General features: G+C 42.6%; 1 long non-coding RNA gene across 1 annotated transcript; it reads left to right on the forward strand.

Annotated features, from left to right (window-relative positions):
* Positions 1-7,469: 7,469 nt before the first annotated feature.
* Positions 7,470-14,944, forward strand: LOC109761223 (uncharacterized). Its single transcript, XR_012187964.1, has 6 exons — positions 7,470-7,990; positions 8,088-8,390; positions 10,044-10,250; positions 10,872-10,913; positions 11,275-14,343; positions 14,526-14,944. It is a non-coding gene; the product is annotated as an uncharacterized lncRNA (long non-coding RNA).
* The last annotated feature ends 261 nt before the right edge of the window (positions 14,945-15,205 follow it).

Raw genomic sequence — 15,205 nt, forward strand, 5'->3', positions numbered from 1 at the left:
ATTCCTACCAACAAAATTCACATCCATAGATTCATTGTTATTCTCAATTAAAGTAGACAAAGGCATATCATTAGGATCAGAAGAAACACTCTTACTAGCAAATAATTTCATAAGTTCATCCATCTTTCCACTCAAAACATTAATTTCTTTTATCGCATGCACTTTTTTATTAGTAGATCTTTCAGTGTACCATTGAAAATAACTAGTAAAATGCCCGTGCGTTGCTACGGGCCTTTTAAATTTTGTATGTCGAATTTGTATGTATAAAAGAACAGTTTTTGTAATTTTCAGTCTCCTGTTTTTAAATTCGCTTCAGGCCATTTTCCGTGACCGCCAGATTTGCACAAATCATAGCACTATTTTGTTCTGACTTAAACTTGTAGAGCCCGTTTGACTTAAACCCTGAACAATCCCTGAAATTAGCACTCCGTACTTATCGATTCCGGTCAATCCTAACCTTCTACCGATCTAGGCCAGTTTGAGGCGCTGAGAAACAGGTAATTCTTAGTAGTAGGATCATAACTTCTCTCGCTGACTAAGCGAGACCGTCGTGCATGTCTGTGCTCTTTAAGTGGGGAGAAGACATACGGCATGAATATCCACGACGTCAAGCATGCTAATCTCTTCCTCCACCATGCCCATAAAAGAGGTAACCACTACTAAGTAACACAATTATTATCTGCGACAGGTTAGTAATGTTGTCCGCATATTCTTGGGTTTGCACGGACGTGCGATAGAGAGAGTGAGGAAGAAGATGTAGATGACATGTGATCCCGTTCGGGGTTGACCTTTTTCCCACTGTGACAATCTAGTCTAAAGACGAAATTGATCAGGATTGATAAATACGAGAGCTAATTTTTTCATGAATAAAGAATTCAGGATTCGATTCATACCGCCTAAGTCAAGGTTTTTTTCCAGCCTTTTCTCTTTGGTTTATTGCGCTCGCTCCCTCCTGTCTGTCCCCCTTGGCTCTGTCTGGCTCGCGTCGGGTCTGAGTTTTTTTCTTTTCGGGTTGTATTGCTCCACACCCGGATCCGTTTCTCCTTTTTTTAGGAATGATCCGTTTTCACCCACATGATTTTCTGAATTGTTTTTTTGGATGGTGGTCGGCAGCCCATCCCCTATCAGAAGAGAAGAGAGAGGCGGAGGCGGTGGAGGGGGGTCACCACCGTCGGTGAGCAGTGGCAAGGGGTTAGCTGGAGGTCATGGAGCGCGGGAAGCTGCCGCAGCACAACCCTGGGAAGTTGGAGCCTAGCTGTCGTGGAGGAGCAGGGGGAAGGAGAGAGGGAGGTACTGAGAAGAGGGCGGCGGAGATATTTTGCCAGTCCCGCCACCAGCAAGGTTTCGCCGGTGATGTCAGAACCGTTCGTCGGCGCCGTTCGAGCCGGAGGTACGGCTAGTTATCCCTTTCCCTTCTCTGGAGCTCTGATTTCTAGTTATTTCAGTCATGCAGCTCTGGGTTCATCCCCGCGCACCGTGCGCTCAGATCCCTTAATGTGTGGGGGTTGTTTTTTCATCGCCCTTCAAACTAATTTGATGAGAAATCATAGTAACGTCCGGGTTATTAGTTCAGCAGATATTTTTGTCGAGCTCGATTTCGCGGATACGAAAATTTGGAGGGGGTTTGCCCTCACCATGTTTCCCCTTTGTCCTTCAGATCATGGGCGTTTTAGTGACAATAATTGATATGAGTATACTTGTATGTACTTAGGATCCACACACGAAGTGGGTTGGGGCTAGGGTATGGGTGTGTGTTCAGATTATGGGCATTTTTGTGCGCAGGTGTGTGTGTTGGGCAGATGTGCCATTCAGTTTTGTTATTTCTTTGTAAGTAGTTGTTGAGATCTTTGGTAGTAGTTCCTAGTGTTGGATTTTGTTCCAAGTGTTTCCGTGATTTCTGAGCAGCCAAGCATCTCTCTCTCAACCGTTTGTGTTAGGTGTAAGTTTATTCAGTGTTCCTCTCCTACTATGGTTTCGAAATTAAGGTGCAGATTGTGTCTATCACACAACATTTTAGTGATGGGGATGGGGGTGGGGGTGGGAGGAGAGAGAATCCAGGATTTAGGGAACATCTTCAGTAGCTGTCTTTTTCAGGTTCCAGTAGGTGTTGCTTTCTTCAGTTAACACATAGGGTAGGATAGTTAGCTAGTTTTACCAGGTCATTAATTCCCGAGTAACAATGATCAGCGCGCACCCTGCCAGCGTTTATTTCTGATTTTTTAAAAGCAATTTGCCAGGGGAAAGTTGCTCATGCATACTCGATGAAAATGGCACTCTCAATCTAACATTTTTTTTGCACCGAGGCAGCGGCTGTTGAAGCTTTGTGTCTGCAAAATGGGGGAAACACCCATCCGAGTTTTTCAGTCTTTTCTCTTGTCAGCTATGTGGAGTTTTTCAGTTTGCTTTCATGTTTTACTTTTTCAACAACAGGGTTGTGGATTCTTGGGGGCAGAGATCATCGAGTGGATGCTATGAACCCAACTACGACCCTAATGACAGTCCCCCAAACACTGAGAGTTGTGATGAGAGCATTGCATATAGTGATGAAGAATCTGTATCTAGGAGGAAGAAGTTATTAGAAGATGCTTTATTTGTTTTTTTAGGAAGGAGGTATCCATCTCTTTCTCTCATGCACTTTCTCTTCTTTTCTATTTTTTTCTAGCCCTATGGTATGCACATCTTTCTTTTCTCTCTTTTTTCTTTCCGCTACGGAATTATATGATATAATTATATAAACATCTTTTTCATGTCATCTAACAGGCAATCAAATCACTCGAGATTTTCCAAAATTCTGGAAGAATGTCGACCTTAAAACTGAGGTATTACACTTTTTTGTCCTCATAGCTGTCTATCTCTATTCTTCTTTTGGTCATCTTTTTCTCTTCACTTTCATTCTTTTTATGTTAGTTACCCCTGACATTCTACTCATGATTATTGCCTTTCAGCAAAATTAGAGGCAAAAGGTTATGGGGGCAGGGAGGCATGTGTGCAGCGTCTTTTCCACAAAATACTTTGTAGATATCTTGAGGGGTATGTCCAGTGGCCGGAAGGATGTCATCTCAAAATACGGGTTTGAGCCTCTTCTGAAATTTGAGAAAACTGATATCCCATCACGATTTGTCCGCTATATTGTCGAATGTGTAGACACAGTGTCATCTCAAATCATTGTTGCTGATGAGAAGATCATTCCTATCTCAAAGGATTCAGTTCCTTATGTGTTGGGCCTGCTAGACAGTGGTGATTTAGCGACACAAGACAAGGATAGTGGGAGGAACTTCATTTTGTCTCGGTTCAGCTTGACAGAAATGCCAAACATTACTTTCTTTGGAGACATGCTCATATCTTCTGATTTTCACAGCGAGGAAGGCACTTTCATATGCTTCATGGTGATCGCAATGTCGTGCTTCCTTTTTCCATCTTCCAGCGATCAGATTCACATTGAGTTTTTGACCTTGCTTGTTAATCCAAAGCGCACAAGTGGTTTTGATTTCTGTGCGCTTGTGTATGATTGGATACTCACTGGCATCAACAAGTTTGTGATTTCTGGCAGAGTACCTGGCAGGAAACCAGAGGTGTTTTGCCTTTTGCTCGTACTGCATCACGGTTAGTCTTGTTTAAGAGTTTTTTCGCATCCGTTTGTTTTTGTTTTGTATGTTCTGTGTCTCCTTTTTTCTTTTTCTTATCTATTGGGGAAGTACAGATGCATTTAACTAAAAGCTATTGGGGAATGCGAAGGTTAAGATAGCTTATACAATTGATAAGAACAGAATGCTCAAGTGTTCCTGGAACTAAACCGGGATTAGTGTCATCAATATAAATTGGGTTTGTATTTGCTAGGCATTTTTTTCATCAATTTCCAGAAGCTAAACTTTAATGCCTGGAATCTACATCAAAATTGAATCAGTTAGTCCCTAATCAGCTAAGCTTAAATTTAGCAGTTCAACTACTGCAATGGACTCTTTACAGTTCAGATTTTGTATTGTTAAAGGATGTTAGTTAAATATGAAAATAGTCCATGATAGGTTGTCATGTCAATGAAGAGCCCAAGGTCAGAAGAGTAACAAGTTCGGGAGGAGCATGAACTATGCTTGTGGGCGTAGAGATAATATGATAACTATTATATTCAATCCATGGTCAATAACAAGTTATAATAAAAATAAAAAATTAGGTGTCTGTCAACTATAAAATTTATTAAATTGAATTCAGTGCGTAGTGATAATTTTATCGATATCCGGTTCAATCCATGGCCAATAACAAGAAAATCAGTGTCAACTATGAATTGATTAAATTAGCTTCAATACAATAGATAGAACTTTGGTTTTATATAACAAATCGAGTATCTTAACGAGCGAATGTGAGGAATCTTGTTCTGGGGCGACCGGTCCTTTTGTCGTTCAATCTGCTGTAAGCATGTGCGGTGATGATGGGTAGGAAAAGCGGACCAAGCTATAAATCATTCATAACAAATTGATTAAGTTGCCTCCGGTTCATGGAGAAGACTTGATTTTCTTGGTCATCATAGTAAAGTTAGAGCTCCCAATGATCAGTTGCTGCAGAGCTGAATTGTACAGTTGGAATTCGGTGCAGAACAGTTAGCTTAGAACTATGGGCCATTGATTTAGGTATAGGATAATAATTTGCATAGTCTTCTCTACATGTTTATGTTTATCATGTCCTTTAAAACTGCATGAAGTAATATTATGTCGACAGTTAAGGTTCTGCACTGACTTGCAACACATATAAGTCATAGCTCAAGAACTTTCAGACAGACTGCTAGACATACTGGCAACCAAAGGGTTTAATTGCAACTTGGAAGCACAAAAAATTCTCTAGAGTGCCAGTTTTAAAATCATTACCATGCACAATTGCATGTCATTATTCAATACTGTACACAAATATAACTTGTGGCTAATGAGTCAGAAATCGAATTGAACTAAAAAATGCATATGCCTAGGAATTAATTAATGGTTCAATGTTTATATAACTTTATGTGCAAGTACATATGTATAACTTTCATTTCATAATCACCTCCATAGAGGACTAATAGAATAGCAATCTACAACTGAATTCTGCAAAGCTTGATTAAGTAACTGGCAAATATAGGCTGGACACATGAAAACTTCAGTAACAGAACATGGTGATTCATTAGAGATATGCATATGGGCAAGGCATTGCGATGCATTCAGCGTATGGGGTCTTCCGCTTAGCTGCGAGGTCTGCGTTTCGCTGAGCCCGCAATGCCTTCCTCTCATCTGGTGGTATGCTCTGCCTGCGTGCTCTTCGACGGGCGTTCATCTCTTGCCTCTGCTCAACTGGTATATTTTTACTCGCTGCCCTTCTACGGGCGCTCATCTCTTGCCTCTCCTTTGTTGTCAGATTTTGTCTGGCAGCGCTTTGGCTCGAATTCCTATCTTCAATAGTTTTATTTTGTCTAGATGCTCTTCGACACGCATTCATTTCTTCTCTTTGCTCGGGTGTTAGGCTATCTCGCCTTGCATTGGAAGCAATATCTTCAGCACCACTCGGTGTTCCTTGAGGTGTTGTAGGATTTTCTGCATTCCCAGTGTGTAATTTGGTAAATCCATGACCCACATTTGAAGCAATATACCCAGCACATGGTTAGACTTAATAAATCTAGATCTATAGATGACCATACTTCAATGGTAAAAACATCGTGTGAAAGGGTAAATACCATTTGAAGTTCCCACATGCTCCCCTGGCTCCAATGCTATCATGGTACTGGCTTTAGGAACCATTGTAGCTAATTGGGTGGACGGTTCACATATGAACATTCCATATGACTGTTCCACAACAAAAATTAAGCTTACAAGATGGTCACCTTCAAATCATCAATTAAGACATTATGTCTACACATTGTTAGAAAATACACATCTCTTTTTCCCTTATCCTCCGACATCTTATAAGAAAATGTTGCATGCATAATGATTAATGACCTTTGAACCTTCAGCACCGTGGTTGGGCAAAATACAATACTGTAGTAATAAATGGTGCAGGGATAGTGATTAAGTCCCTTTGAAACTTCAACAACATGGTTCATAAACAAAGAAAAATAAATAATAATCACCTACATACGTAGTTTCTCCTCTAGTTGCTAAAAAAACGTAGTTTCTCCTCCATGCACACATTATTGTCTTCTCCAGACATCTAAATTTTAATGAATTTCTACAAGTTTGCTTGGTGAGGTTGCATTTCTTATTGCCCAAGTTGAAAGTTCCTGGAGAACAGACCCTCGATGTTCTTGGGAAGAACGAGAGAAGCACGGCCCACCAGCGGTGGATATGCATGTGACTTGTGTAATTACAACCTATCTGGCCTATGAATTGCAGAAATTATGAAAATCGTTTTGTGAGAACTAAATAAATTGATAATGCATATATCAGGACTATGAAGATTCACAAGAAAGATGGCACCACATCGGAGAAATAGATGGCTTTGTCAAAAGGTGAACTCACCTCCAGGTGATGAAAGCGAGGTTGACATGTTGATGAACTCATGTGACCTCCATGGTGACCATGTGTGATCTCCAGCGTGATCTCCCAGCTATGTATCGCCTGTGCTTGATGGTGAGTACTTGAGGCAGGGGTGTTCATGAATGACCAATCCTGTAACAGAAGTTGTTTAAATACGTACTCCTACCAAATATGGTGGAGATGTTTGAAGGCGTTATCAATCTTGTCGGTGCTTTCCTTATCTTGTGCCTGATGTTTAGTATGTAATAATTAGGCTAATTATTGTTAGGATTCTACGGTTTTTTCCATGTATAGTACTTTTGCACTTACGAGGGTGGGAGGAAGGCTAATTATGTTTAGTACGTAATCAGGGTGCGAGGGTGGGACGAAAGCTACGAGGGTGCTGATTTTTTGGGTTTGTTTCCATATTAACATTAGGAACCTTTGGGTTTGTTTCCATATTAATATTAGGAATCTTTGGGTTTGTTTCCATGTATGACTTTGACGCTGGGAGTAGAGACGCGTGCGATTGGTTTAGGGTTTTTTTTCGCTGGTTTATTTTCGTAGTTTTTTTCGTTCGTTTGTCTTGGGTGCGACGGGAGGTTAGGCGCGTGGGGGCGGGTGGGGGACTCGGTAGGAGGTTTTTTTTTGGTTCTACGCGGCTCAGCGTTAGGTGGGAGCAGGTACAAAAAAACCATGATAGATGGGACGAAAATAAACCCGGAACGGAGACTACCAACTAAGACATTAGGAGTAGAGATTAACCATAATCTCTACTTCTAATGTCTCAGTTGGTAGTCTCCGCCGGTTAATTTTCGTCCCACCTTTCCTGATTTATTTTCGTCCTCACTCCATCGCAGGTAGACACGTCGACCAAAAAAAAAAAACCAGCGATCCCTCCACGTCCGTCAATCCAAGGACAGTCCTCCCGTCGCACCTGAGAAAAAGGGCCCAAAAAAACCTACGAATATTAACCTACGAAAAAAAACCAGTTGCTCCATCCCTCGCCCCCGCCGCTCGAGCGAGAACCACCGAGGCTCCCCTCGACTCCCCTCGATCTGTTTGCCCCAGCCGCAATAGCAGAGCACTTCGCCGCCGCCAAGATGCGAGGGGAGCCGCCGCCACCGAGGTCCGAGAGGAGCAGCCGCGATCCTCCTCTGCACGCATCGCCGCCTGCGACGCTGCATAACCACGGTCTCCACTGGCGCCGCAATGGCTGTGCCCTCCACCCAGATCCGTCCGCCATTGGCCCTGTATTGTCCCTCCCGATGGGATCCAGCCTCCACCACTGCGCACGGTGCGACGGGATCCACCACGGACGAGGGAAAGGCCGCGCGCGGGCGTCGTGATGTGGTCGTCACGTGGCGCGGCACGATCCAGGCTCTGGATTGGGTCGACGATCTTGAGTTCGCCATAGTGCCGCCCAGAGTCCCCCTTTGTGAGGCCGCCTGCGCAGACGCTTGGTGCACCGCGGGTGGATCTCCATCTCCACCAACAACAGGGACAACGCCAGAGACCAGGTAATCTTGTGAATACGATGGCACTGTCATGTACATGGTGCACGGTTCAGTGTTGAGCTCACTTGCAGCTGCATGCTCATGCAACCATGGATGTCAGGCACGGGATGTGCTGGACATTGTTCAGTGTCAGGAGGTGAGCATCACCATGACGAGGCACAGCCTTGGGGCAGTGCTGAACGCATTCGACATCACTGAGAATGGCTACAGCTGCACGGCCGCCGCAGCGCGTTCACTTTCGCCCTGCGCGGCGGCAGCACCGGCTTCAGGAAGCGGTTTAACGCTGCCACGGCCACCGGCCTCTGTGTTCTGTCGCGTCCGCAACGCTCGAGACATTGTCGGCAACGTTGATGAAGGTGAAGGAGATGGAAATTTCAGATAGGACAACATAAAAAATATTCAGGCATGTCTTTACCACTACAAAATATTAAGCCACTGCCCTTGTGCCAATTATTTTCTGCTTTATCCATGAATCAGTCTGTGCTTCCCCCAAATTCATGCATTTGAAGTTTTGAACTAAAGCTTAGTTGATGTAGGGAAGTGAATTGTAGACGTATTTTTAAATTTATATTTAGTACTAGAATTCTGTTTTCAATTCAGTTTCACATCATCGTGTCACTAGAAATTTCAACATGGTATGCTTGTTCGTTTAGACTAGACAACTTTATGAAAATGCGGCATCGGCATCAGTATGCTGCCATTGATCGTATTGCCAAGCTTTTTTGTACATCATCTGACACAACATCATATAGTCAATATGATTCCCTATGCACACTGCCCATTAACTGAATTACTAGAATGTTCATTGTTTTCTTCCATGTGTATCCCTTGGGGTGTGGTTCTTACGAGCACTTATTTGGAGGTTTATGGAGTCCTCCTAGAGTTTGAGAAATTTTAATGAGAATTGGTTTGACAGAAACGGGAGGAGGGGCCATTAGGACAATTTTTACGTAGAAGAGATCTCGGGCAGACTGGAACATATGGACCAAAACTGGGGCAAGAGTTCAGTAGCTTTGCTGTTGTTGTTCCGGAACTCTTTATGTAGTGAAATAGCTAGGAAAATTGCATTGGTGCACTTTGTATAATGTGGGGTCCTCAGACCGAGACAATATTGTAAAAAAAACGCGCCTTAAGGTTTGCATAGTTTGCATTAAGGTTGTTCCTTATTTCTAACGAACATGCTTTAGAGGTGTTTTTACAGATGTGCTCCTGCTTCTATCTATTGATCAAATGACTTTCTATTTCATTGTTTTCTGCCAACTCGAATGCACCGATACGGATACGGGTATCAGTATCGGGCCAATACGGATACGTAAATTCGTCATTTCAAAAAAGTGCCAATACGGATACGTTGTAGCTACTCAAAGCAATCTGGAGGAGATGAGAATAATAGATCTTCAGAGATCGGAGAAGAAAGAAGAGGTGAGCTTGGCTGGGCAGGAGAAATGGAGAAGAGAAGTGTCCATACATGGCTGCTGCCGTGCTGCGTGAGAGGGGACGTTGGTGAGTAGGAGGAGGAGCTCGTCACTGGCTAGCCGCCGCCGCCGCTGGCCCTAGGACCTGGGTGAGCAGCCGCTGGTGACACAGCTGCCGCCTGGTGTGAGCATGGGAGGGAGGAAAGACGCTGTAAGGGAAAGGATGGGGGGCATCGAGGCACTAGGGTTGCTGGTTGCTTCTTAACTGGGCTGAGTGGGCTCTTACCTGGGCTGGAGAAGTATCCAAAACGTACTGGCAAAGTATCCTTCGAGTATCGCAATTGTTTTAAATCATTTATTCTTGGATACTCCAGGGATACGTATCGGGGGCGTATCGGAGGAGTATCGGTATCGGATACGGTATCCGATACGGATTCGCTGGTCGGCTGAAGTATCCGTGCATTCGAGTCTGCCAATATATTATTCAGCAGTAATGACTGATAAGAATAAGATAAGCCAGCCGTGAGTGTTAAGTAGCAAGATAGTTTGAAATTCAGAATCTTCATTGCAAGTACACGAACTGATGTTTTTTGCCCACGCATTGCTCAATGATAATTTATACCATGTCTTTAATTTACTAGATGAACTGCACACCTGAACGCAGCACTAATGGAAAGATTCAGCATCTTGGTCGGCTGCTCGCGGCGGGGCTTGTGGCTGGTGGTTGCGGCAGTGGCAGAGCAGTGTCCGAGAGCGTGGCGCAAGCAGTGGCCCCCTGCTATGTGTGCTGATGGGAGCACACCGTCCAAGAAGCGCTTCAAGTATGACAATGTCCGCTCTACACCAAGGTACGTGGGCACTCGTGCAAAGATCTAACATCTTCACCGACTAGGACTAAGGTATGTGTTTTCTTCTGCCCGTGTGATGTGGTGACAATTTGTTATGCATATGTTTGTAGATGTTAGTCAGTATTTGGGAGATATGAGGTAGTTTGCTAGATAAGAAATAGAACAAGAACAAGAAGGAGCTTTAGTTGGGCCATGTCATTGTGAACTTGGAGCACAGAAATTTATAGGAGGTGGTTGTCGTAAAACTAGGTGCTTAAGATCTGCGGAACTATAACATTTTTTAATTCTGAGTAAAACAAATTTACTTTCTGGGTCTAACTATGTTAATAATTTCTTGCGTGAATAGATGGGCCAAGCCGAGCAGGCCATCACTTTTCTGAAAACTATATCGCCATTTATTTAGCCAGTACAATGTTTATTTTCTGAAAACTATATTGCTGTTGTGGGTTATCTGATTAAAATTACATCCCCTGCTTGTGTTTTATGAGTTGATTTCTACCATGTACTGTAACGGCCGTGCAGTGACCTTTTCGAAGCGAGATGTTTTTTGTCATGAATGTAAACTTGAATTGCTAACATGCTGGTACTTTTATCTGATGAGCATTTGACATGATTTTGTAGTTTGTGAGGGTTGAAGCCAAAGGAAGAACAACATACAATGAGGTATTCTCCAAAGTTCAAACGCATGTATCCTTCACTAATTGGCCATGACAAATCATCCCCGAATGCGAAGTTTAAATATCAATGGAGTTTTGCTATAATTTTTTATGGCTTTATCTAAACTGTAACTATGCAGTCTGCTTAAGAAACAAAAAATAAAGAGTATCCTGAATGCCACTGCAAAAAAATTATCCTGTGGAGCTGATGCTGAAAGGCATAAAATTCAATAGTTCTATTACATTGTTGCCATGCCACTTTTTTTGCTGATACACAACACGTCTTTCAAATATATATGCTTGGGAACTGATTTATTTTCTTCCCGCTTGATTCATCAACTACCTCAACCAGCTACTGTCTATTATAGGTTGCAGATGAAATTTATTCAGAGCTGAAGTCCATGGCACATATTGGTCAAGGGGTTTGTATAATATGGACTTCTCTGTTCCCTTTACACTTTTTTCTTGGAATTAAGAAGCATCGCTCCCAATTCCATTTAGCACGGAACTGATACAAAGAGTGCCGGCCCACCAAATGTCATGGTTCCAGAAAGCTTATTACAAACATCCACATGTTATAGAACCTCTAACCAGCACCGCCACCTTACTGTCTTTGCAACTACGACAGTGGAACACAACAACCTCGCACTGGCCGGATCCTCCATGCCATGTCCATCCAACGCCGCTCTGCTTCGTGCTTCTCCCGAGCGCCCTGCTCGCCGGCTCCACCAACCTCCCGCCCAGGCCTCTCCATGTCATCGCCAGCCACCCTCCCTGTGCAGTGTCGACCTGCTGGTCGCGGTGCTGCTTTGCATCCTTTATGATGGTGCATCTGGAACATATGCAGAATGAGGCATCCATGGTCAAGCTTCGATAGACTTGCTAAAGTTAAAGCTCATGATGAACTTATGCAGACAATGTCTCTGATGTTCAAGAGAGAACTCTGTAAATGAGGACAATGTCGCGAGCTGCAAATCTGTAAATGATGTTGAAGAGAGAGCTATAAATGTCTCTTCAACAACGGACGTGCAGCCTGTAGGTAATTGGTCTTGTGTCTTCTTGTGCCTAAGTTGAAGAGAGAGCTACAATAAAAAGAGTCTAAGCGATCAAGGTCCTACTAATCAATTAAGTTGGCCGTTTGCTTGCTTCTTGTGCCTACAACATTCTCGCTGGATTGTTTTGTCGTAGTATGAAAGCTTGTAAGCGCCAGATTGAGGTCCTACTAATAAATTAAGGTGGCTGCTTGCTTGCTTTTTTCCCCTCAGTATTGCAAGCTTTACTGTGAATTAAAAGGAATTGAGTTCCTCTGAGCACAGTTTAATTATTGGTGAGCATTCAGGTGAGTGATCAGCTTATGCTCCACCGATGCAGGCATCCAGAGGTTCGACTGCGTTGGCAGGAGCTCGGTTGGTTTACTTATATGCTTTTTTTCTGCAACATTGGGTTATTTGGGTAGTTCATGCATGTTCGTCCTCTTTATATGGTTTTTCTCATAATGCGCGCCCCGAAGATAGGTTCTTTTAGTTGCTACAGATTTTAGTTTTTTCTGCTTACTGTCATGTCCACTTTCTTATCTGATTAAGCAACTAATATATGAATATCTGTGCAAAGTTCTACCATTTTTGCACTCACTTATGGGGCCATCTATGTAGAGTTTGTTCTGCTATTCTCCAACTTAAATCAAGAATGCAGTCTCATGTCATTGTCTTTGCTAATACAGTATGTAATGCAATCCAATTGTAGTGTCATGTTCCAGCTCCTTTTATTTTCATCGTGATGTGCAAGGTTGTTCATGTGCTCTTCTTGCCATGCACTAATCAAAGTGTACATGTAGATGCTAAAAATTGCTTATCATCAAATTACTTGACTTATGTACTGCTTGGACTTGTTTAATTAAAGAGATGTCTCTTTAAATTGACTATATTTACTTGTCACACATCATTTGGGTCTTTTGCATTGCCAAGAGTTGTTACCTGAAACTTCATACATTGTATAATTTCTTGTTATCCTTCTGTGCATGGAGTCATCTTCTGGGTAGTACAATCCAGGTCGACCATGCTGAGATAATCATCATTTTAATTATGACAGATTACCAAGTTTAATATTTCAGTTCTCCGAAACATAATCTGATTATGACAGCTTATCAAATTTAATATTCTACACATGGTGAACTTCATCAAATTAGGATACCTACTTGTTTTATCATTCTATCAGCAACCTAAGCTGATACTATAAGATATTAAACCCATTTGTAGTTCAGACCTTGCACGATTCTGATGGGGAAGAAAAAAGTGACTTGTCCCTATGGGCTATGGAGACAATGGATCTCCTCTGTATCAAGGTGATGTTGGTTCGACAAATGGATATCTCTACCTTTTGTTTTGTGAAGAGTTGTGTCTGAAACCTGGTGAAACGACAGGAAAATAGAATGCAGGGTCTATAATGAAAAGATGTTTTATTTTGAGCACGATGCAGAACTTGTTCTCAGTATACTATGCCATTTTTCATATGTTGACATGTGATTCCAAATAAGTTCTATTGGTTTAGAAAAATGTAATCCTGCAATATTCCACATTTTAATTTTAATTTTAAATTTAATATATATTGTATATGAGCTTGTTTTAAATTTTTTATTTAATATATGTTTACTTTTTTTAAGATCAATATAAAAACCATTGGCTTTGGATGTTGCTTTGAAAATGTCGATTGACTAAGTTACTGACATAACTATGATGTACTGAAACTAATCGAGTTTTATACTTTTATGTAAGGAAAATGATTCCTTTCAGGCTGTCGACGGAAGCTTGCGCCAGTCGCCTGTGAATCTTTCGATCGCGTCTCATCTACCAGTTCTCCCTAACGCACACATCCAGGCGATTCAATCCCCTCCTTCATCCTTACCTCATGAGGAAACCGCCAGCCACTTGTTCTCTCCCGTTCCTCTCATCTGCCAAGCTTCGTTTTGTCCCTCTCTCACATCACCTTTTTTCTCCTTTTCATCCAGCGTCACTGCTGGACGTAGTTGCGAGTATGAATGTGGGGGCAGGCGATGAGTCGGCTGCAAGTGCGAGCGTGGTGTTGTGGCGACGGGCAGCAAGGACGAACGCGTGCACGAGCTGCGCTGCTGCAGGAGGCACTGCAGCGTGATGCAACTGAGGAGCTACAACCACCAGTTAGTGAAGCTGCAACCGTCATATGGTGCCTACATTCAGACGGCCGGCAACGACGGCTGCCGGCTGCGTGTGGAGACGACACGAGCATGGCGAGACGAAAAGCTGCAACAGGCAAAGATTTTTGTTGGAACCGGCGGCATGTTTTGTTGGGACCGGCAGGGCGATGTGCTACGACGGTGACGCAGGGGCGGAGACGGTGTGTTGGGACCGGGAAGACGAATAGCTGCAACCGACAATGATCAACCAGTTACATGTTTGGAGAAGGTTTATAAAATCTCTACTTCATGTTGCATCAAGGCATTGATATTGGTCTAGAATGCATATGTTTTATAATAAAAAGACAAACCTCATGCATTTGTTTTTATTGCAACTTTTTTTGTAGTCATCAATAGTCATATGTCAAGTACTGTTTGATCATTTTTAGGGTATTGTCATTCTTTTTACAGACCACTTGCGTTGGGCAAGAGGGTTCTGCTGTGGAGACCAAGAAAAAAGGATGGCAACATTGGGGACGCCTCAACTGCCGATGATGAACGCAGCTCGGAACAAGCAAAGCTCCACGCGAGGCTCCCCTTCTTAGACCAGTACTAAGGACTGCAGTTATGTGGATCCACTTTACCAGAATGTCGAGCCCATCATATCGTGTTCGACCCATGAACCGGAAGGATTGCTTGCCATTATGTGGTATAGTTGTCCTTTGAGATATATTATTGTTTGTATGAATTATGAGCTTCTCTGTGTCTAAATTTACTCAAATAGTCTTCTAGGAATCTTGTTTTTGATCCACTTTGGAGTCACAATTTGTTGCTTGACACTTTGTTCTCTAACCCTCAATTAAAGTTATTACTATATTCAAGTGATCGAATATTAGTCAGTGTATTACATTTTTTATTTTCTTATTTATCTAAGTTGTGCCTTTTGGTATTATGTCATCATAGTGGAATTTCAAATATGTTAGCGATTACATCTAATATTCCTGCACATTTTACTGTTTCTCTTATGTATTTTTCACACATAGTTTTTTTATTTGGCGCATCACCTGGCAAGTACCTATCTCTACTACTATTATAAAGAGGAGTATGTAGGTCGTTTCATTTCCTCCCTTGTCCCTCACTGCTAGCCTGCC

This window comes from Aegilops tauschii, chromosome 6, assembly GCF_002575655.3.
Source record: "Aegilops tauschii subsp. strangulata cultivar AL8/78 chromosome 6, Aet v6.0, whole genome shotgun sequence".
Lineage (NCBI taxonomy): Eukaryota > Viridiplantae > Streptophyta > Magnoliopsida > Poales > Poaceae > Aegilops > Aegilops tauschii.